Below are 23308 nucleotides of genomic sequence, written 5' to 3'. Positions count from 1 at the left end.
CTCGCCTTCGACGAGGACCAGGGAATCCACGACTGCGGAAGAAGTGGCCATTGCCTTGGCGCTCGTTCAACCCGGAGTCGAGGTTGTGGTGACGGATAGCAAGAAGGCATATAGCAGCTACCGAAGGGGCTCCATCTCCTCCTCTACACTAGCGATCGTAAACAAGAAAGAGCCACCGGGACAAGCCGTCGAGCTCGTGTGGACCCCGGCTCACTCCTGACTAGTTGGCAACACCATCGCTGACTATCACTCCCGAGAGATAACACGCCGGGCACACGAGGACTCAAGCGGAGGGGAGGACGACCCGATCCCGGTCACGAGCGACACAGACATCACACAGATGTACAGAGGATCGGTGTACACTAACAGAGCCTCACCGTTCACTAACACGAAAAGAGCAAACAATACTACGAAGAATACAGGCAGGGTCATCAGTACATCCAACAATGCTACATAAAATGTTTCCAAATCGGTATGATGACACATGCCCATCCTGCAAACAAGAAAGAGGCACTCTGCGTCACGTCATTGCAGAGTTCACGTTCCTCAAGACCCCCATCCCACAAATTCCACCCCTATCACCACCCACCTCCCTCACCTCACCCAACCCTTCACCCAAAGAGCGATGGGAGATCTCGCGGTCCAGCCCTACCGTGCCGACCCACATAGCCCTCGTGGCTTGGGGCCTGGAGGTGCTGGAAGCATACAGGCCCCGAGAATAGGGGACCGCCCCATCGGCCGCCTTGATGGTGACCCTTCTATGGGCTCAAATAAAGTTCAACCAACCAACCAAGTGAACCGTAGTGGTTTGCCGTTAAGTTAGCGGTTGCAGTGCTTGTATGTTTGGTTGTTCTGTTTTGTTTTCATCATCTGCGGACGGATTTTAGGTCTTAATTTACTGCCAGAGCGGAAAATGCCGATCCCGGCTGTTGCGAGCAGCAGTAGCAGTGTGGTGGTGGTGCCGGTGGCGCTCCGCAGTTCCGCGATGCAAACGAACCGGTATGGCACCGACTGACATAGAAATCGATATCGGGGAGTAAGTACGTGTCTTCAATGCCACCGTGCTTGTTATGTTCACCAATTTTTACGGAAGCGCGGACGTCGAATGCGAAGCGCGCACAGCATATGTGGGTCACGGTGATTCGTGCTCGCGATGGACTTTCGACGAGGCGATTGATGCGCTGTTGACATTGTAATGTAATATAATCTTTCTTAACTAGACTTATGACGGTTACTGACGAAACGAAATTACTTGGACGGAAAAATAACACGACCGCACAACCAGTCAAATTACTATTCGAAGGTTGAGCCAAACAGTCGACGTTAGGGCGAGTTAATATTGGTTGATCATGATCGTGATTATTATTGACCTAACTCTGCGTAGCGCATGTGGACTGTCGCTCAGAGCCCACCTTTGTGAAACCGCTGCTTGCACCACAAATGCTTTACGCGACCAGCAGTAACTGTTTTGTAATTGTAATTAGATTCCGTGACAACGCAAAAGGATTAAAAGCTTTTACATTTGACCGCGTTGTGAACAGGTTGAGCTATTTTCCAAATGCAGCGTTCACGCGTATCTTGAGCTGCGTTTCCACATTGGGCCGCCTGCTTGCTTATTCTGCTATCGACCAGCAGTGTGCGATGGAGAAATCTATCCTTTTAAATCGTTTGGCAGTGTAATGCGTTGGCCTGAAAAAAAGTAAACAAAACGCCGTGATTTTAAAGGTTAGATTAGATGAAAAGGGGATTGTTTAATGCCAATCGGCCGTAATGACCAAACAATATATGGTATTTTAAATTGACTACAAGGAACCAGAAGGTATTGTAATGTTTTATTGTATCGGCGCTCGTGAAAGATCCCCAGGTGGTCAAAATTAACCCGGAGCTCTCCACTACGGCGCGCCTCATCACCCATGAAGCGTCGGGGCGTTAAACACCATAATTAATCAATTAATTAATCAACCAATCAATCAATGCTGTATTGTAAAGGATAAAGTTGATTCTAACATTTTAGGGGGTACCGTTCCCTGTCGCAGGTTTGCGTGTTATAAATGGATTTTGTTCCGTCTGCTTGCCGTCCAAGTGCACCCAACCAACCCTGGAGTTGGTCATTGGTGCAAAGTCGTTGCGATTTATCAACGGCATCCACCAATATCTCAACTGGGTGTGTGTTGGGAAGCGATGCAGCAAAAACACGCCGAAACCGCACTGCATTTTCTCCAGGCAGTGCCGTGCACATGCGTGCTGTCAGCGACTGTTTCTCGCTTTCTCTGGTTGTTCAATAACCCACCACCGCGCAGTGCTGACCAAGCGACGTTTGTGCCTTGAATGGCATCGCAGCATTGGCTAAAACAGTTCAAAGTTCCGCAAAAAGTAAGCACGCGGTGCAAAATAATCCTGAATACGCAGCGGAGCACACCGCGCCGAGCGATGTTAGGAGCCCAGCGCGCACAGGCAACACTGGTCGGCCGCCGAGAGAACTGGTTTGAGAGTATTTTCCTCCTTTTCCGGCTGCTTATGGAAAATGGTGTATACACACACGCACACTCACGCACGTGCGCACGCGCACACACACACACACGCTCACGCGCACACATGCACGCACGCACACGCATACGAGAGCACGCACATGCATATTTGTAATTTGCGATAGAGCACATTCCTAGTAAATGAAGGGCTAAATATATTGATATCAACTTTATTATTCGGGGGATGGCGAGGATAAAAGTGGTATTCCGGCGGGCAGACATGGGGGCTGTCCGTTTTCTTTCCCAAGAACCATAGAACCCCGTGTATTGACAGCAGACGAGAATTCCACTATACCTAAAACGTCACTGTGAATGCCTTAAATATCAAAAGCAAAACAAACTTGGCGTAGTGTTCAATTCATCCTAACAGCCAATTTCAGTACGTTTTGTTTTCACGAAACGCACACTGGATTGAGAACTACATACAGCGCATTTACCAGAACGTTGGTGTTGCCGTCAAATTGTATGCGTGTCTTTTGTTGATACACGCCCTTATGGTGAGAACCTAGCCTGTAAAAGCTAAACTGTGAAGACCTGTTCCGGAGCGGGCACGCTGTCAGGTGCGAGTGTGGCATCCCGTCCTCTCCGCCGTGTGCACCTGTTATTCGCCCCATAATGCGCCGCGATATTATCAGTACTATTGGTAGCGCTCTGCTTGGCTATCGAAGTCGCATGAGAAATTGCGTTACTTACGGCATAAATTTCGGCTATCGGTTATTCTCGTAAAGGCATCACTGGTGCTAATGAAGGGAAAGAAACAATTTTTTCCAAAGTTTTGCTAACATGACAAAAGTGACAGCATAAACGCTAGCTTAGAGAGCCTGTGCCGTCGCTGTGATGCTGGTAAAAGGAATGGGCGCGTTAAGACGAAGATGCCCGATATAGGGCATTCGACTTACACCCAGGCCTGCGTGAATGGGCTTGTGAATAACTGTTCCTGGCGAGCCTGCGTGCTGTTATCTCTTGCCGTTTCCCTGTATCGAAAATCTAACCAGCCTCCAGTGCACACAACAATAACGATCACAGTGCCTCCTTGAGCTTTCCATAAAAGACAGTTTCTTATATCTTCGAGCCCTAGTGTTCTTACCAAAGAATATACTCTTCGTCTGGTTTTCATAAAAAAGAAGCGGTGACAGCGCGCCAGTGAACAAATTGCAGACAGACTTCTACAGACACGCGTACCGAGCTGATGAGCGTATCACGTGAAGGCGTGCACAGCAACACTGAAAAAAAAAGTATTGTGCTTTGGTAATTTTCTCAAGAAGTCGTTACTTAGTATTGCTGGTAGGTAGGTATTACGTAATGTTAGCCAAATACTAGCGGAACCCGCCGGTGCATCTCGGTGCCTAGGCTGCCGAGACAAGGCACTCGCGATCGATTCGCGGCCGCGTGGGCCGCTTTAAAGATGGAGGCGCAAAGGGGATATTTTGGTGCACGCTGGGAATTCTCGAGAGCGAAAAAAAGAGATAATACGCCCCTCCGCCTAGCGACGAAGATAGTTGAACGCGAAGCTATGTCGCGACGGATTCTTCGGTTGTCGTTCGAGTTTACCAAACCGCTTCGACCACGTAGAAATGGAGCATCCGACAGACGCCGGCTTCATAACGCGAGAGACTGAGGTTCGATTCCGGCCACTCATTCATCATCATCAACATCATCGTCATATAAAGTTGGCTTTCCTGCAGGGCGTTGTTGCACTACATAAAAAATGTAGATTCGGCGTTCACAACTGAAGTATGCAATATTTTATAGGCTTGAGAAAATTGCATTAGTACATTTCAATTATAAACTTGTGGTTCGTCCTTTATGCATTGTATTTACCCTGAAATATGTTTCATTCAGGGTATGGCCTGTTGGTTGCAGGCTTTTTCGCAGGTCCGGCTAGTAATTCACTGCCACACGGGCAGTAATTTACTAGTGTTCCTAGCCACCGACTAACAAAATATGCACTGACAAAATATGCAAAAATATGCAACAGTACAAACAAGCACAAGTTCAAACATTGGTAAGTCACAGCCTCGAATTTAACAATAAAGCAGTATTTTTAACATGGCTCAACTGATTACAAGGACGGTAATTTTATAGGCCTCCTGCGCTGCCCAGGGGGCGATGCGGAAGCGGCTTCCGGGCAGTACTTCCGGGTAGTACAAAGCTGCGCGGATCCCCTAGAATCATGTGCTGACAGAAGCAAAATGAGCTCGATGCTCCCGATTGTTTTGAGACATGTTCTCCAGCCCATCCCCGACGAGTCTGATCTCTTCTGGCGATCAACTTGGCATTACGGGAAAAAGCTTTGCAGCGCTAAATACGTTTACAGCGACGACGAAAGTGCCGGTGCGGTGACGGCGCTCTGCCATGCTGGTTCACCAATCGATGCTCGTATGAAGTGAAATTTGAAGTGAAACTTTTTGAGAGAGAGAGAGAGAGAAAAAGTAAAGTAAATGCAGGAATGTTAACCAGGCTACGGCCTAGTATACTATCCTGCACGTAGGAAATGGGAACAATGATGAAAAAGAGGAAAATAGAGAAAGAAGGGGAAAGGTACGGACAGAGCGTGGAGTGGTGTGCCCAGCGGCAGGACACTATAGACAAAAAGTTCAGACAGTTCGTAGAGAGTACTCTCTCGCTACAGTCTTTTGTGCAATTCCATCGTTTTGAGGAAACACAGGAGCGCTTGTGCCGCCTCGTCCGCAGACGACGGAGAAGGCCAGTGGCCCAGGATTGTCTCCTTAGAGAACGGGCGCCGAGAGTTTAACTTTCGTAGAGTCTCAGAGAGCTGGCTGCGTTCGGATGAAAACCGTGGACAATCGCAGAGGACATGTCGTATGGTCTCTGGTGTGTCACAGACTTCGTACGCCTCACTGGCTGCCATTCCAATCAAATAGGAGTAAGCATCAAACTACTTAATACAATAGGTGACAACGACTTTTCAACAAAAGCTGATAAAAAAGAAGAGTGACGCAATCGACGATGATGGCGCTTTAAAAGCCAGCGAGTCCGGCGGACCGCTGGCTCGCCTGCTGCGGTGCGCCGCTCTTTTGCGTACCTGCGCTCTATGCGTGCGCTTTCATTAAATGCTCGTTTCCGTCGCCATTACGAATACATGGTGCAGCGTTAGCTTGCCGTTTTGTTGCGTGTCTCAGTGAGAAAATTCAGCGAGCGTAAGAAGCCTGGAATCTGTTTTCCGATTCCGAAATTAGTGGTCGTAAAACAAAGTGGTCGGGCGAACCGAGAGGCCGCTCACTTTCCTTGTTTGCGCCCACTTTACTCAAGTACGCTCTTGCATCATGTATTCCCAGTTCACACTTAATAGGCCAGAATGAGTGTCAGCAGCGTTTTGAAGTGTAGGGCCGAGTTGCATGTAGCCGACACGGCGGAGGGCTGGACGGCAAATCGGGTTGAAGGGGGAGGGGGGCTTTAAATGCAAAGCGAAAAAATTAAGCGAATCACCAATAATATTTCGCAATAATCTGGCGAAGTGTGAAGATGGGGGCAATTCAACTGGAAGCGACCAATTTTCTGTTCTTGTCTCGCTGTCTAACTCCATTTGAGGACAAAACTGGCGTGTCGGCGTTCAGATTGTTAGCGACGAAGATGACCAAGAGAATTAGTGGTGATCGCATGTAACTATTCGGGTCCGTGCGCCCTGTATGCGGCTGTGTTATGTTATGCTATGGGGCACGACACCGTTTCGACGATGGTTCGCTAACCCGTGCTGTTATTCCAGGCCTTTCTGCTATGGACCTCCCGTCCTTGGCCGCATGGATCGGAGCTCGCCGCTACCGGTCACCAATTTCGGCCTTGGAATGCATCCCAGCTCCCGCCGCCAACGTTGGATGCAGCTGTGTCTTGCGTCTGGCAACGGGGATACGTCACCGCTGCTGTCGTCACCGGAGGAGCGGAATATAAGGAGCACTCAGCGGCCATCCACCTTGGGCACGACACCGTTTCGACGATGGTTCGCACACCCGTGCTGTTATTCCAGGTTAGTTACTGGAACTCTGCTGCTTGCGTTAAGAGTAGCAATCGTTGTTTGTTAGCGGTGTCGTGCCCACCAAAGTTGGTTGATGTGAAAAAGCATGTAACTTTTTTTTGTATCATTTCCCATCTGTTCTGTCAAATCTGCTCTTGATGCTATCGGGGGACGTGGAAGCCAACCCCGGTCCGATGAGCAAAGCGGAGGCAGAGGCATTTGATTCCGCGTTAGCAGCAATACGCAAGCTATAAACTGGGCTTGGGGCTGTACTGGCTGACCTAAAGATCGTCAAGGATAACCAGGAGGTTACAAGAAACGAAATTAAGGCACTAACAACGCAAATTGCTGCGCTCGGATCAAACGCTTCTTCGTCAACTGCTACCGCTGCCCCTCCAAGTTGCAATGCTTTAAAAACTATCGCTACCCAGCTTCAAACGATAACATCTAGGTGTGACGATGCTGAGAATCGCATGCGAAGGTCTAACTTGCTGTTTTTTGGAATTGAGGATGACGAAAAAGAAGATTGGGCGGGATCTGAGGAAAAAATAATCACTTTTTGTTCTCAAAAGCTTCAAATTCCTACAGCCTGTGCTCAATTCGAACGTGTACATATTTTAGGCAAGTTCACGACAGAAAAAAACCGGTCAATAATTGCGAAATTTACCTGATTGAAAGACAAGAATAACATACTGGGCGCTGCTCACAAACTAAAAAACACAGATTTCGCTATCGGTGAAGACTTTTCCTTTTCTACTCGGTTAGCTAGAAGGAAATTAGTATCATTTGCCCGAGATCTAGACAAACCTTTCAAGCTGACTGTTGACAAACTGCACATTGATAAAAAAAATCGCGCCAATCCACCCTGTGAATGTGGTTGGAAAGCAAAGCTGTAAACGGCACCCATAACGATTACTCAAGCGACGTCACTTAAAATCACTCACATCGCTCTACAAATAGTAAAACCAGAGAGAAGTGAAATGCACTTAACCACACCATTTATTACTTCAAAGAGATCTTCTTGGTAAGGTTAAATCAATGCATGATGCATGAACGGTGTTTGGTTGAGTTGTATTGGTGTAGCAAGAGTGGAAACTTTTTTTTATAAAATCAAAGTAAGCTCCAACCAGGTGTTAGACGATCTGACTTCTCCGTCTCTGCGCCGCGGACGGAGGCGACGAGACTTGCGGCTGAGATGGAGGAGGAAGAAATACTTCGGTTCAAATTTCTGAACGGCCCAGAGTGCAGCCTTGGGGAGTGATTCCTTCTTCTGTGGGGCCTATATGCACTCCGCGCGGCCTGTGTTTCGTCCACCCGCTGAAGTTGGGTAGGTAGAGAGGGGGTGGACAGCAGCATCTCCCATTGCTCTTGTTGGATAGTTGACAGAAAGAGAGGAGGGTGCTTAGGGCTAAAGTCGCACACCCCGATTACGGGGCGGAGTTTTCCTACTTCTGAGCAAAATTTACATTCAGCGTCGTAGCGATTCGGATGCATTAAGTGAAGACGCGTAGGATGTGGGAAGGAGCCCCGATTGTATGAGTCGTTGGGTAGTTTGTTGTTCTTTGGAAAGGTCACGGTAAGGCGAAGGTACGGTCTGTCTCAGAAGGCGATAATGCTGGGTTATCTCCCTGAACATGACAAGCGGGTGACTGTCCTCGCGCAGCTCCATAGTACAGGAGGTAAAAGCGCAGGCTTGTTGGTTGGGCGTATTTGTTGCCCTCCATTGAAGCGTGAGGGGGCGTCCAGATGAGCTGAATGTAACCGTTTGGGGAGGGGTTTTTTAGCACGCGCAGTGCAGGTCAGGACACCCAACCCGACTGGTAATTCCAGTAGGCTTGCTGGAAATCGGTGAATACCCTCCGAACCCCTGGTTGAGTGAGAGCCAAAGTGATGGCTGCCTCTTCTGCTGCCGTAATTTCTTGGGTCCTAAGCGAGGTACACGCAAGGAGGTTGGTTCTGGAGGTAGCCACGATGATGGCGTATTGCTACCCTAGATATTTGCAGGCGTCTGTGTAAATAACTGCGTGATCCCCACCGAGGGCGGTGTTTAGCGCTTGAGCCCGTGCTTCTCGGTGACCCTCGTCATGTGAGGGGTTCATATTTCTAAGCAAAGGGAGCATCTTTATTTTAGTCACCAAGAGTCTGGGAGTACGTCAAGCGGAGTGACATTCTGGGCTGCCCAGCCAATCTGGTGAAGCATGCGGCTGAGTCGGACCTTCTGGTTTGAAAGATGGCCTTCTATCAGCTCTTCCACAGTGTTGTGGAGTCCCGTGCTAAGCAGCCTCTGTGTGGACGCACTCATGAGAAGACCAATGGCCTGCTCGACCGCCTTTCTAATCATTATATAAGGCATCTCTATGTCTTCCTTGTCGAGAAGAAGACATGGGGTTGACGTAAGTGACTCTCGAGAGGACAAAATTTTCAATTAATCGAAAGGTACCGGATTCCTTTAGGCCTCGCTTCTTGGTGGCAAGTCGCCTGATCATGTGTATGATTTGATTAATGCTGTTTTTGAGGCGATGCAAGGAGACGTCCCTCTTGGTGTTAGCCTCGAGATGTAGTCCCAGGATCTTGATGCTGGGGCTTGGAGTGATGGTCTGGCCATCAAGGAGTATTTGAATGTATTCCTTGATTTGGCGTGAGGGCGGACGACAAGGAGCTGTGATTTTTTACGTAAACACTGGAGGCCACAGGCTTTAGCACATTGGCGTACTAGAAATGAGATGCCATGCATTGGTGTGAGCTTCCTTTAATTTTTGTAACTCTTAGCACATGAGCAAGGTGCGCACAGGGCCGCTAGACGGGCATGAGTGGTCGCGTGACGGTTTCACGTGGCATTCAGCGAGAACGAAGGGGGTAAACCCGTACATGTACTTAGTGAGTACACCACCTGTCTTCCCTCTCTTCCTGTGGGCTCCTAGCTAAATCGGTAAGACGACGGGCTCTCGCTTTGTTAGTCTGTTAGTTCCAGGTTCGATTCCCGGTGGTGGCAGTAAATTCTTTTATTTGTTCGCTGGAGTTTTCTGGTGACACCAACGGTCGCGAAAGAACCCTTGGGGGGTAGAGGTAAAAAGCTTTGCTTTGAAAACGTACTTCTACGACAATGAAACAGACACCGTCGTCCTATGTAAAAGATAGCTAGAAGGGGCCACGCGCCCTCAAGTTGCTAATCGGCCTCTGTCACCTCACTCAGGTACGTCACTATCAATTGCTTTTATCAATATTCGGAGCCTACTGCATAAACGTAACCAAGTCTGTTCCTTCTTAGACGATACTAATGCCGACATCCTTGCCCTAACAGAGACGTGGCTGAATTCTGACATAGCGATAGCGAAATTCTCCCTGATAACAAAGCATATAACATATATCGTAATGATAGGACTAACAAAAGAGGTGGTGGCGTTTTGCTAGCGGTTAAGAAAATCATTTCTTCATACCTTGTGTTATTTCACTCTGCCGTCGAAATCATATAGGTTGCTTGTTTAATGGGTGCCACTAAAATACTAATAGGTGTTTGCTACCGCCCTCCTAATTCTCCGTTTTCCTTTCTGAATGACTTGCGCACGAGTGTGGCTACGGCTACCCAGTTATGTACTGCCGACGAAACGTATCTCTTGGGCGATTTCAATTTTCCGGACATTGACTGGGTTCATCTATCATCGTCCTGTCGCGATTCTTTAGAACTAATTAATATTACTTTAGATTTCAATCTCTTCCAAGTAGTTAATGAACCCACCCGAGGATCCCACATTTTAGATTTAGCATTTACAAGTGCTCCTGAAAGCGTTGACTCTGTCTTGAAAAGAGATGGTTTCAGTGATCATAACGTGCTCATTATAACACTTTCCTTACCATTACCACCCCCAGGATTCAATGTGAAAAAAATTTACGACTATAGCAAGGCGAACTACAATGAAATGAACGAAGAGCTGGAGATATTCTATACTACAGAACTAATACCCTCCTTTTAAAGTCGCTCGATTGATACTAACTGGTCGCTTTTTCGGAATAAAATATCTACTTTGGTTAAGAAATACGTGCCACTCATATTCATCTCAAATGATAGAGCTAACCCATGGTTCAGTAGATCTCTTCATGCACAAAGAAACAAGAAGAAACGCTTATACAAAAGCGCCCGAGGCTCGGGTACTAAGGAGGCCTGGCAGAAGTACAAAGAGTGTCTGCAAAATTACTCGTTGGCCATATATACTGCTAAAAATAAATACTTCTCGCATGACCTACCTTCTATCCTAAAAACTAACCCCAGAAAAATTTTGGCAAGAAATATCCCCCCCGCGCGATACTAACAAGATTGTATTACACTATGATGAGCACATTACCATTCCTGAAAGTGACTGCCCCATCGTATTTAACACATTTTTTTCATCAGTATTCACTAGAGAAGATTATTCCATTGTTCCTTGTTTTGATGACCTAGACTGTCCATACATGCAACCAATTGCCATAACTGCCGAAGGAATTGAATGTCTTATAAATAACCTTAAACTATCTACCTCCGCAGGAGTTGATAATATTAATTCGAAAATACTGAAAAATACCAAGTCTATTTCAAGTAAGATTTTGTACCACATCTTCTTGCAGTCCTTATTATCCTGGCAGTTGCCGAGCGACTGGAAAACGGCTAAAATTGTGCCAATACATAAATCTGGGAATAAAAATTCACCCAACAACTACCGCCCTTTTTCACTAACGTGCATATGTTGCAAATTATTTGAACATATTATCGCTTCTAACATTTACTCTCACCTCGAAACCAATAACTTTTCCTTTGATAACCAGCACGGCTTCAGAAAAGGTTTTTCTTGTGACACGCAGTTATTTGAATTTACCACTGACTTGCAAAATAACATGGACAATAACTTGCAAACTGACTGTATTTTTCTTGATTTTTCTAAAGCTTTTGATCGTGTCGCCCATTGCCGTTTAATCTCTAAATTGTCCGCCCTTCGACTAGATTCTTTAACATTATCTTGGCTTCGTAACTTTCTTTTTATTCGGGAACAGTTCACGGTAGTGAATGATTATACGTCGCCGCTGTCCCCAGTCACTTCGGGTGTGCCTCAAGGCAGCGTTCTCGGTCCGCTACTCTTCTTAATATTTATTAATAATTTGCCTTGACGCGTCACATCTTGCATGCGCCTTTTTGCTGATGACTGCATAATTTACCGGAAAATAAATGACCCCACTGACCACGTAACGCTTCAAAAAGACCTAAACCTTATCTGCTATTGGTGTAACACATGGCAAACGTCTTTAAACTTAACTAAATGCCAGAAAATATCCTTTAGCTGAAAACACAATAACTCTAACTTTTCGTATTTCCTGAACAACCATTTAGTTTCTGAGGCACTAACATATAAATACCTAGGCGTGCTCCTAACGGCAAATCTTTCATGGTCCACCCACACTAACGCCATATGTGCTAACGCCTCATGATCATTAGGATACTTACGCCGAAATTTGCATGCTTCTCCGTGTAACATTTAAAGGTGAAGGGTAGAAGCCGTAAACGGTGGCCGTCGGAGCCTTGGTAAAGCTCCGGCCGATTGGCTTCCTGTCTGTCTACCAGACAGTGAACTCCGGGACCTCTTTGACTACCAGGGTAAGGTCAAAGAACAAAGTACCCCGTCTCCTTGCTTTTTTCTATGCCGTATGGAAAAATCAAACCCCCCTCCTAAACGTAATCGGTCCCTGAAAAGGGGCCAACCCGAAGTCTTGTTTCCTTCACTTCCAAGCATGAGCTTCCCCAAGCCAGACAACTATTCTTGTTTCATTGTTATCGAATCTCTTGACGCAGCCCACCCACTTGCTTCACAATCGGTATTTTGTATTACAAAATACCTTGATGGAATAATTGGGAAAACCTACAATGCCAAAAAACAACGCACAGGTGAAGTGCTCGTCGAGGTAAAAACCAAGCAGCAGGCGAGTTTGTTTTCAATTCACCACTTCCGTGACTATTGGTTGATTAAATTTAGCAGCATCAATGACGGTGGCTATGTCTGATGGCAATGCGTTCCAGTCAATGATTGTGCTCGGAACGAACGACGGAGAATAGTGCAATGTATGGCATGGTGAACGCTTCACTTTGAAAGGATGCTCGTGTCTGGGAAGAATGGAAGCTGGTGAAGAACAGAAATCGTCATCATGCAATGGGTGGGGATAAAGTTTGTGAAAAAGTAATAACCTCGCAGCTGTGCATCGTTGGTACAAGGTGAGCAGTTCTGCACGAATGTTCAACTCTGGGACACTGGAATGACGGGAGTAGTCTGAAAAGATGAAGCGAACTGCGCGATATTGAAGTGATTCGAAGATTGGTAAGGGTCCCAAACGGCTGATACATATTGGATTTTAGGTCGTTTAAGTGTGATGTAAGCGAGTTTACGTAGGTCCGATGGGGCATGCTTCAAGTTATCTTAAAAGACCTAGTGAGCGGTTAGCGGATGCAAGTATGACATCAATGCGATGATTCCAGGATACGTCCAAAGTAAGGTAAGCACCAAGATACTTGTAATTGCTAGTAAGTTCAACTGGAGTATTATTTAAAGAGTACGAGGTTGGAATGCGAGATGCGCGTTTAGTAAAGTACATAAGCTTTGTTTTAGAAATAGTAAGGCACATTACCATTTAGAGCACCAAGAGCTTATACCATCTACATCAGCATGGAGGGCCTGCTCATTGGAGGGCCTGCCCATTGGAGGTATTGATTTTAATTAAGGCCTTAATTCAATCGCCTGCAGACATTTCGGCGTTTCGGCACCTCCAGTTTAGGGAGAGCATTTGCGTCCGTGTTATTTCGCTCGGCGTCAAAGCCGGAACAACATAACAGCACGCGGGAATGGGCCGCCGACATAACAGTAGGCGCCTGAACAGCATAGCGTCACAACACCATACGTACAAAGCACCCAGAAAAACACGCAATTCATTCATTCATTCATTTATTCTGTGTCCTCATACCGTCCCACCAGATATTCTGTTGCTGGTAACTGCCATGTATACCTCACCAATAACGCCTTATTCAGAAGGACAACAACGATTCTTCGCTACTAAAATATAAACTGATTTGCCCGAGCACGTACAATCGACTCATAAGTTTACGAAAAAGAACACTTACGTGCCTTCCTAAAGCGGCCCTGCAGCACTTACCACGGACTACTCCGAATGTATTTTCGGGTTGAGTTTATTGTTTGAGCTCACTCCTCCAGCAATAATTATAAACATTCGTTTACGATCCCTGAAACTACGCTCCATAAATAATCGCGCATAATGATTCCCTGTAAACTCGACCCAGGTCTACGCGGCGAAAGCTGCCCGGTCTCTTCCGGAGACGTGGTGGCTCGTGGATTTCCCTTTGCGCCCTTCGAAATAAAACAGGCTGGAGAGTTTTCTCGTTTTCTCCGCAAAGTGGAGTGGTTCATTTCCAGTTTGTCGCAACAAAAAACCGGCATTATTGCCTGCTCGTAAGCACGCGCTCCGGGTGGTGGAGGTTTTATGAAGCAATAAACGTTTGTTGTCAAGTGGTCTGGTTGAAAGGGAAATATTGAGTTCACCACTCAAACTCCGCGTCCACTCAAAACATAAAAGAAACGCCAAAACTGTTCGAAAAGGTTCAGGTATAGAAGAGGTTGTTGTACATTGCCAACAATGGCGGGTTGTCCCAGGATATGCGAGGCAAAAACCGTGAAGTTTCTCTGCAGCATCCAATAGTACAGCCGCCGCAGTAATGAGGCAATTACAGTGTGCCTAATGAAAAATTGACGAGAGCGCAGTTAGTTTTTTCACATATTTTGCTGCGATTGGCGAGCGTGCGGCTTCACGAGCACGTGTTATATTTGGCTCCGGTATTTCTTGAAGTGTAATCTTAACGACGCGCAGGTATATTTGCACTGATCGAAGCATCTTGCTGGGTGCCATACTTAAATCTCCGTCACTGCTCGCAGACAATCCTGAAATTGTAGGTATAATTAGTGATTTCTCCTTTTTTAGTATCTCTAAGTCAGCAAAAATTTACTGCATTTCTGTTATTCTTCTTTGCCTTTCTTGGCTTTTTGCATAAAATTGCATGTCTGTTTTAACTTACTATTGCTTGAGTGTGTGCACATCCTGAATCAGTAATTCCATCATGTTCATTTCTATGTTCCCAATGTTTTCTTAGCTTGTCTTCAGGTTCTTGTTACAATGCCTATTGTCGTTACATTTAGGCTATATGCGAGCAAATGACGGAACAAAAATATTTGAAGGGAACTATAGTTTTTGAACGCAAATAAAACGAAATAAAATAAACTTGCACAAGGACAAAGAGAAATAATACGCCAGCTTCAAAATTGCCCGTATGCAAGCCGCTTTAATCGGTATTTCTATACTGGTTAAGAGGGTGTACAAAAATGTTTGAGCGAGGATGATGCTTTACATGAGTTTATTTTTGCATTTTATTTCTTTTTCTCTAAAAAATGCTGCAATTTCGTCGCCTGCAGACAATTGCGCTGAGGACTGTGCCCAACCTAGCATTTATATAAGGAGCTATTAGGCAAACTGAATCAAACAATTTTAATATATTTCTAATCAGTTTGTTTTATTTCAAGGAATAACCCCTTCGTCCTACTTGCCGGAGCCGAGGACTCACTACAAATTTGTATTTGTTGAGCCTCCTTTCATAAGCGGACCCTCTTTCCATTGCCCTTATTTGTTTAAACTTGATGTTATCCGTTAGCCTTTTGAAATTGACACCAAAATTTGTTTACTTCTTTTAATATTTCGTTGTCAATTATGGAGTGTCACGCTCAGAAGCCACGCTGATATGTTCTAGATTACCATAACACTCCAAAAACACACGAAGCACACGATGAATTTTTCAGCCCCGCACATAAGGCGCTGCTAAGGGAATCCTGCCTAGCGCTGCTACTTAGGCATGAATCTTTTCTTTGTTGTAGCACAGCAGTGATGATTGCTTGTTTTTATATCTTTTACGGCCATCAAGTTTGTCATAGTACGCTAAAAAGGTAAGGGATCGTTACCAAATTGTCTTTGTGTAAATTTGTAATTATGTTGTATTTTTTAGTATCGGACCCTGCGGCTAGCTCTTACATGAGCAAAGAGCAATGTTACATTTTTGTGTTGTTAATGGTAAAGTATACCCATCGCATAATGTTTTATTTCTGTGAAGAAGGTCGAGTGACGCGACCTTTTTGTGATTGCGGTTGTGGAGGCGGCAAGAAATGAGGTTTAGAAACTCACCATCCGACAAATACTTAAAAACCTAGTTTAAAAGAAATATTGACTGGTTGCGTATAATATGTGATAGATGTTCTAGAATGTGTTGCCTGTAGAGTTTATGAAGAGGTTTTTATGAAAGGTAGAGTTTATGAAAGCTATTGAAAAGGAAAGGAAAGGTGTTCTAGAATGTGTCTGTACAGTTTATGGAAAGTTACTAAGATCGACCAGCATTTGTTTATTTCCTTTTACCGTCACTCCCTATTCCTTTCGACCATCGTGATCAGTGGTCATCCTTTTTAATAAAGGTTCTGTCTCTCTCTCTTTCTGTCCGCGGGTCAAAATACCCAGAAATTAACGAGCACGCACACTAGAGCGTGGGCCTCTCGGCGAACGCTAGGCAGTTAACAAAACCGAGAAAATCCCTAGCGCTCGTGTGTGCGGGTCTCACGATAACTGCCCACCATCATCGGCAAACGTTTTCAAGCCCTCCAGACCCATTTGCAAGACTGGGCAGTATCGGAAAACGAAAAAAAACTCCAGTGTTCTCCGGTATCGTGGCACTTGATCAATAAGAGAAAGTCAGGTCATAGTGTACGCCCCTCCAAGGTGTTGTGCAATTATTATCTCTTCTAAAAGAATCAACGAAGCTCATAATTAAAGCAACAAAAAGAGTAAAGGTCGTATCTACGCATCCAAGAAGTAAATCAGCTGCAATCGTGGACTTAATCCGCCGCAATTGTTGTGAAGTTTTGTAGAGCTTGGCCACCTCGAACTCTCGCGAGTTGGTGAGCTTGGTTACTTTTTGGGTGGTAATACCTGGACAACATGCGCGGAGTCACTGTATATTGTGTACATGTGTATTTATTGTCGACGACGATATGATTCACTATAATTGCTGGTGCGTGCGTGTTTAGTTCCACTTATAAGAGGGTTATGTTCTTGAGCAGCACCCGCCACAAATAAGGGAGTTTTAGAGGAATTTCTGTGGAAATTGTTTTAGATCTATTTGTCTGCAAATAACTGAATTTGATTTATTTATTTATTTGTTTATTTTTTATTTATTTATTTATTTATTTATTTATTTATTTATTTATTTATTTATTTATTTATTTATTTATTTATTTATTTATTTATTTATTTATTTATTTATACATACTGCAACCCCTAAGGGGCTATCGCAGGAGTGAGGAACAGGCCGGTACAAAACAAATATGGTGTAATACTTTGTGAAGGAAAGCAAAATACAAAGTGGCAAGACATGGCATCACATCGTGGCATAATGAAAACATGGTGGCAAGAAACAGAACACAGCAAACATACTGTGCAAAACTGTGCATACTGTGTATACTGTGCACAGCAAAAAAAAACTGTCAAAGGGTAATATTAGATAACAAGAATTCGTTTAAGGGCAAAGAACGTATGTCACCGGATAAGTTATTCCAAAGTTCAACAGTTGGTGGAAAGAAGGTAAATTTGAACGTGTTAGTACGGGCGTAGAATGGTGTCATATTCAAAGCATGGTAGTGGCGTGTTGAAGAAGGTCTGGAACATGTTAAGTACAGATCTTTTGAAAGTGTGCACGTCGAAAAAATTAGAGAATGTAATAACTTGAGAGACTCAATGTTCCTTCGCGATGAAAGTAGAGATAGGTTCAAAGATGGTAATGCTGACAAAGGTGATAAAGCAGAGTCATGTCGCCTGAAGATGAATCTAATGGCCTTTTTCGGTACCGATCCAATTTGTTTTCCTTCGCACTGGTTGTAGGGGTTCCATACAGGTGACGCATATTCGAGCACTGGGCGGATAAGGTTCTTGTACACAGATTGTTTTGTATCGCTAGGGGCCGCAGATAGTGTACGCCGGAGGTAACCAAGTTTTCTACGGCTTTAGAAGTAATGTAATCAATATGGAGGGACCAGGACAGGTTAGGAGTAAAAAGCACGCCAAGGGATTTATATTGGTAAACTCTCAGCAGGGACAGTCCATTAAATGAGTAGTTGAAATCTGAAAGAACCTATTTATTAGTAAAAGACATGAACACAGTTTTTTTGTAGTTAATATTCATTTGCCAAGAACGGCACCAGTTGCAGAAAGATGCAAATGAATCGTTCAGAAGGATGTGATCATTGGGCGAGTGAAAAACATTATATAAAACACAATCATCAGCGTACAAACGAATCTTAAGTGGACAATATCAGGCAAGTCATTATTATAAAGCAAAAATAACAGAGGCCCGAGGACTCAGCCCTGCGGAACACCAGAAGTGATTTTGGCCGGAGAAGAAGCAGCGCAATCAAAGTACACAAATTGAGATCGGTTCAAAAGAAAGCAAGAAATCCAGTGAACTAATTGTGGGTTATTGAGGATCTTATTTAGTTTGTGGAAGAGTTTTGAATGAATAACAGTGTCAAAGGCTTTAGAAAAATCGATAAAGATGGCGTCAATCTGATGTCCTGCGTCAAGGTTCATGGAAATGTCATGTGAAAAGGCAATAAGTTGCGTCACCGTGCTGAACTCCCGTCAAAACCCATGTTGAAATTTGGACAGAATGTTATTAGACTCGAGGAAGTTCATGATATGTTTAAAGGTTATGTCTTCAAGCATTTTACAAGAGTATAAGGTTAATGAAATAGGTCTATATTTGAAAAAAGAGTGCTTATCGCCGGATTTGAACAAAATAAGAACTTTACCTATATTTTCCTGGACGAAGGAACGGTACCGGTGCGGGTGGATGTGTTAAAAATAATTTCAAGGTACCGAGCACACCACTGGGAATACCGGAGTAGAAATACATTGGGAATGCAATCATGACCACTGCATTTTTTTGCGTCCAGGTTCAATATAAGGTTCAGAATGCCCTCTGTGGTAATTGTAGTATTCCCAATGGAGATATTAGAAAGGCGATTTCGGAAGGGAGGGACAACGTTATCGTCAACAAAAAAATTGGAACAAAAATAGTCATTGAAGGCATTTGATATGTCAGCTGCGTCACATAATGTTTCGCCATCAAAAGTGAATGAAGACGGTAAAGTGGATTTGGGAAGGATAGAACGCCAAAACGTTTCGGGATTACTTTTAAGCAAAGTTTGAAGCTGTACACGATAATAAAAATCCCTAGCCGAGTTTGTTATCCGTCGAAGTTCTTCTTTCGCGAGTTTGAACTTGGTGATAGTGACAGGGTTATTGTTACGTTTAGATCGTCTGAGGCGATTCACACGGCGTGATAAGTGTAGAATGTCGCGATTCATCCATGGAACACTGGGATTAGTCTTCTTCATCTTTATTGGGATAAACTGCCGTATAGGAGTTAACAAGCCGCTCGAAGAATTCTACAAGGGTGTTAGTGTAACCACTGAGACTGAGCTCGTTGAACGCCTCAAAGCTATTGAACAATTCCTCGATAATAGAATATCATCAGCGTTATTGAAGTCAGGGAAAGTTGTGAACAGCGAACCAGGTTTAGGCAATGAAGAAGGCAGGTTAACAACAACTGCACTGTGGTCAGATATTCCTTTAATTATCTCATGAGTGAAGCCATTCTGCGCGGCACGAGCACTAAGAAAAAATAAATCCAGATGGGCGTTGTACCTTGTGGTGTCGGCAACGATCTGGAGAAGCCCAGCAGAGAGTGACAAATTGAGTAGTGCTTTGTTAATAATGATATCGCGACCGCTGCAGGTCATTGCCGACCAGTTAATCGCAGGTGCATTGAAATCACCCATGCAAACAAAATGTGCCGCAGAAAAGTTATGTTCAAGAATGAATTGGCTGAGGGAGTGAATGCTTTCAACCGAACACCCAGGAGGGCGATAAAATACATCGATTACAATTGACTTTTTCGGAATATGCAGCTTGCATCATACTGATTCAGTCGCAGCTGGAGAAGTCAACACCGAAAACTTAAGGTCAGAACGCAGTAGCAAAGCAACACCACCACCTTTCATATTAGAGCGATCAGACCTAACTGCGATGAATCCTGGTGGGGTAAAACCTGAATCAAGTATGCCATCATGTAGCCATGTTTCCGTGATCCCAATCACATGGGGGAATACGAGGAGACAAGAGCAAGAAGGTCTGGGAATTTGTTAGTGATACTTCTGGCATTTAGATTAAGGAGGGTGAGGTTATGTGGTAGCGTACGTGCAGGTCAGGAAGGCGGCGAACAAGGACTGTACGGATGCAGGCACAAAAAGGGGGGCGGTTTACTTTAACCCGACTTTTAACTAGCATATTGGGGCAAGTGTCCCAGTCATGACCAGTGTGGTCAATGCAAACATGGTCGAAACGTATTTTAACTGTGGAACCATTGCTACGATGAGATGAGGTCGCCTCCCAAAGTTTCCTACGTAACGAACGTACTCGTGCAGAATAATCTTCAGCAATGCAGAAATCAGTACCTTTTAGCTTTGGAGCATTGCTCAGAATATCAATTTTATTTCTGAAATCCAACAGTTTGAGAATGACTGGACGTGGAAGACCATTGTGCGCCGTACCGATTCGGTGACAGCGCTCAGTACGAGGGCACACCATTTCCAAATGCTTGGACATAAATTTCGCAACGGTAGCGAGTAAAGAAACATTTGTTTCTTCTGATTCTTCGGGCAAACCATGGATGATAATGTTGTTTCTTCGAGAGCAATTATCTAGTTCGTCGTTTTTAGAAACAAGTTTTGATACTGTTTGTGATAAGTGCAAAATCTCGGAACGTTCTGGCTCAGACAAACTGTTCACAGAAGATGCCGGCATTGATTCGAGTGCAGACACACGCGCTTCAAGAGACTTAAGACGGGCGTTGAAGAACTGCTTAATATCAGAGATAACGCGCGCGATTAGCTTTTGACCAGCCAGTATCTGCGAAAGAGTTTCCGCGAATGAATCATAAACGCCCGGAAAAGGAGTGGATACCGATACATCAGAAGCTGATTTGGCGCGAGTCGATGGTCGTTTGACATAATCACTTGTGTTATTAGTAACCTTAGGACGAGATTCCTTGGGAGGGCCCAGGTTCAGTTCGACGTCACCGCTTGGGATAAGACGATGTAAGCAAAACGCAATGTGTGAATAACAGGAAACAACACTTCGTCGGCAGGCACAGAGGAGCAGAAAACGATCATCGCTTCTAAAGCACGCAGCATCCGTGAGGTAACATACCTGCAAAAGCAAGCAGCGATCAGGCTTCGTGCTCACGCCGCTCCTGCCTAGCCCACTGAAGAAGATGCCGGGATGAAGTCCTTTTATACGGGTCAAGTGTGACGTCACTGGCCAGGAGTTGGTCGTCTTCCAGGGGTCGTTGCTGGCATCCCGGCAAGGTGAGCGAGGCAGACAGCCCAAGATAGGGCTATCTAGCATCACCAGTCTGCCGGGCACCTCGTCGATAAGAGGTTCCGGAGGGACCGCGAAGTTCGCATGCGCAGGCCAGGGTGATGGGTCAGGCACGATCCTTGGCTCAGCAGAACAAATGGCGTGAAATCGCAGGTATTTGTACAACGTTTTTTCTGAATGGTCGTGAAAGCCAAATCGCGCGATGCAGGGCGAAATATACGTAGTGGTAAACTATGAAAAAATATGACGTCTACAAGTTTACAATAACGACAAGAAGCACCCAAAGCTTCATCTGTCACTCTAAGTGAGAAGGGCGGAGCATCAAGTTCACGATTCAAAAAGAAATAATGTCTAGATGTCTCGTCACGAACAGGTTTGGAAGGATGGTTATAGATTGATGACGATTTAGACGCATAACGCAATTCTATGAATGTTCGCTGACATTCAGAATGCCATTTGTTGCAATTAACACAACAGCTTTGCACCGGGATATTTCGAAAAGCAGCCCCTGCGAATCGAACCCCCAGGCTCAACACTAGATCCAGCAAATTCAGCCATGTGACTTTGGACAATACTTTTTTTTAATTCAGCCGCCACCCTACCAAGGCGCTATAACTGCGCAGTAACAATAGTTTGTCAGCGCCACAGGATTCGTTGGAGAGAACCTTCGTACTATTTATTGCATATAAACATTGATGCTTAAGGGGTTTGATCTGAGGAATGAATATGAGTTTGACATACCTCACAGCACCTGAACTTGTGCTCTTTTTTCAGAGGAATTGATACACCGTTAGGTGTAATTTCAGGGTCTGGCTATATTGCGAATGACTCCAGGTCGCTGAGTTTCCCTTATCGCAAAGCGGTGTCATAGGTCCTCTTAAGGTCAAAAGACACAGTCACACAAAACAAATCGTGAACGAAGGCATTTTTATGCACAATTATAATGCTGCAAGTCGATTGTTTGTGGATTACCCCGCCCTGAAGCCAGCCTGGGACATTTCCAGAAGTCCATTGTACTCCCAAAAGTCTACGAGCCTCCTAACAATCATCTTCTCGAGAAACGTGCACACGCAGCTTCTCAGAGTAATGGGATGGTAAATATTTATTTATTTGTTTATTGATAAAGTGCGAGCCTGATTGCCAGCCTTTAAGCGGGAGTGTAGGAAAGAACATTCAGAAAAATAACAGCAAAAAGAAAGACATGTCGAGTCATTATACAACGGAGAATACTAAACCATTTCGACATGGTTTTTTACACACTTGTATGCGCGTAAGAGCTAGTGACAAGACATGGTAATGACAAACAAAAAAATTTAATATTTAGGGTCACAACGTACTCGCTGCAAAGTAAAACAATAAAGAAACAGAACAGAAAATTTTTACCGCAGTACAAACTGTAAAAAACAATTATGGCAGTACTTTTCGGAACGCAGGTACAGAGTTGGAGTCAACCAGGTTAAACGGTAAAGCATTCCAATCAGCTGCTCTGTGCGGGAAAAAGAACTGTTTGAAAGCATCTCTACGGCATGAGAATTGCTTGACCTTTTATGAGGGGTATGACCGGGTTGAGCGACGTTAGATAGGTTCAATGTACACACTTTTGGTTATGCCGAGTTTTTCATAATATATGAGATAGAATAGCTTTTACCTATCCCGCTAACGTCGGGCCTTCAATTTTTTTAGCGTTGCTGACTGTAAACGACTTGTTGGAGATGTGCGCCAGTTATAAGAGTTAAAAATAAATCAAGCAGCTTTTGTGTGCACATTTTCTATCTTATCATAATAACATTGTGTGCAGGGATCCCAAACGGCTGCTGGATAATCTAACACAGGCCTGATATATGTTTGGTATTTTGGAAGGACAGGAATTAGGGTGGCACATCTTCAGGTGGTGTGTATTTAATTATTAGAAACTCCTTGACGTGTAACATTATAACATTACGCAACATCCTTGAGTCTGTTGCCATATGTACTAATTTGATAGCTCAAATTATATTTAATACCTAATTAAGTTATGCTCCCGTTATATTATTCCTGATTCCCAGCTATCCAGTTCTGACTTCGAGGCGCTGGTAGATCAGCTTCCCGAACCCTTCATCATTATAGGCGACTTGGATGCATATAATTCTCTCTGGGGCGCTCACTGCACGGATGTCAGTGGTGGCCTCATGAAAAAAATCTTATCACCCTTAGGAGCATGTGATTTTGTTAAAAACCGCCTACACACCATAATATAGCACACAACATTTTT

This window comes from Haemaphysalis longicornis, unplaced genomic scaffold, assembly GCF_048455015.1.
Source record: "Haemaphysalis longicornis isolate Haplotype H1 unplaced genomic scaffold, Haemaphysalis longicornis Haplotype H1 scaffold_10, whole genome shotgun sequence".
Classification (NCBI taxonomy): Eukaryota; Metazoa; Arthropoda; class Arachnida; order Ixodida; family Ixodidae; genus Haemaphysalis; species Haemaphysalis longicornis.
Note: the sequence above shows the minus strand (reverse complement) of the source record.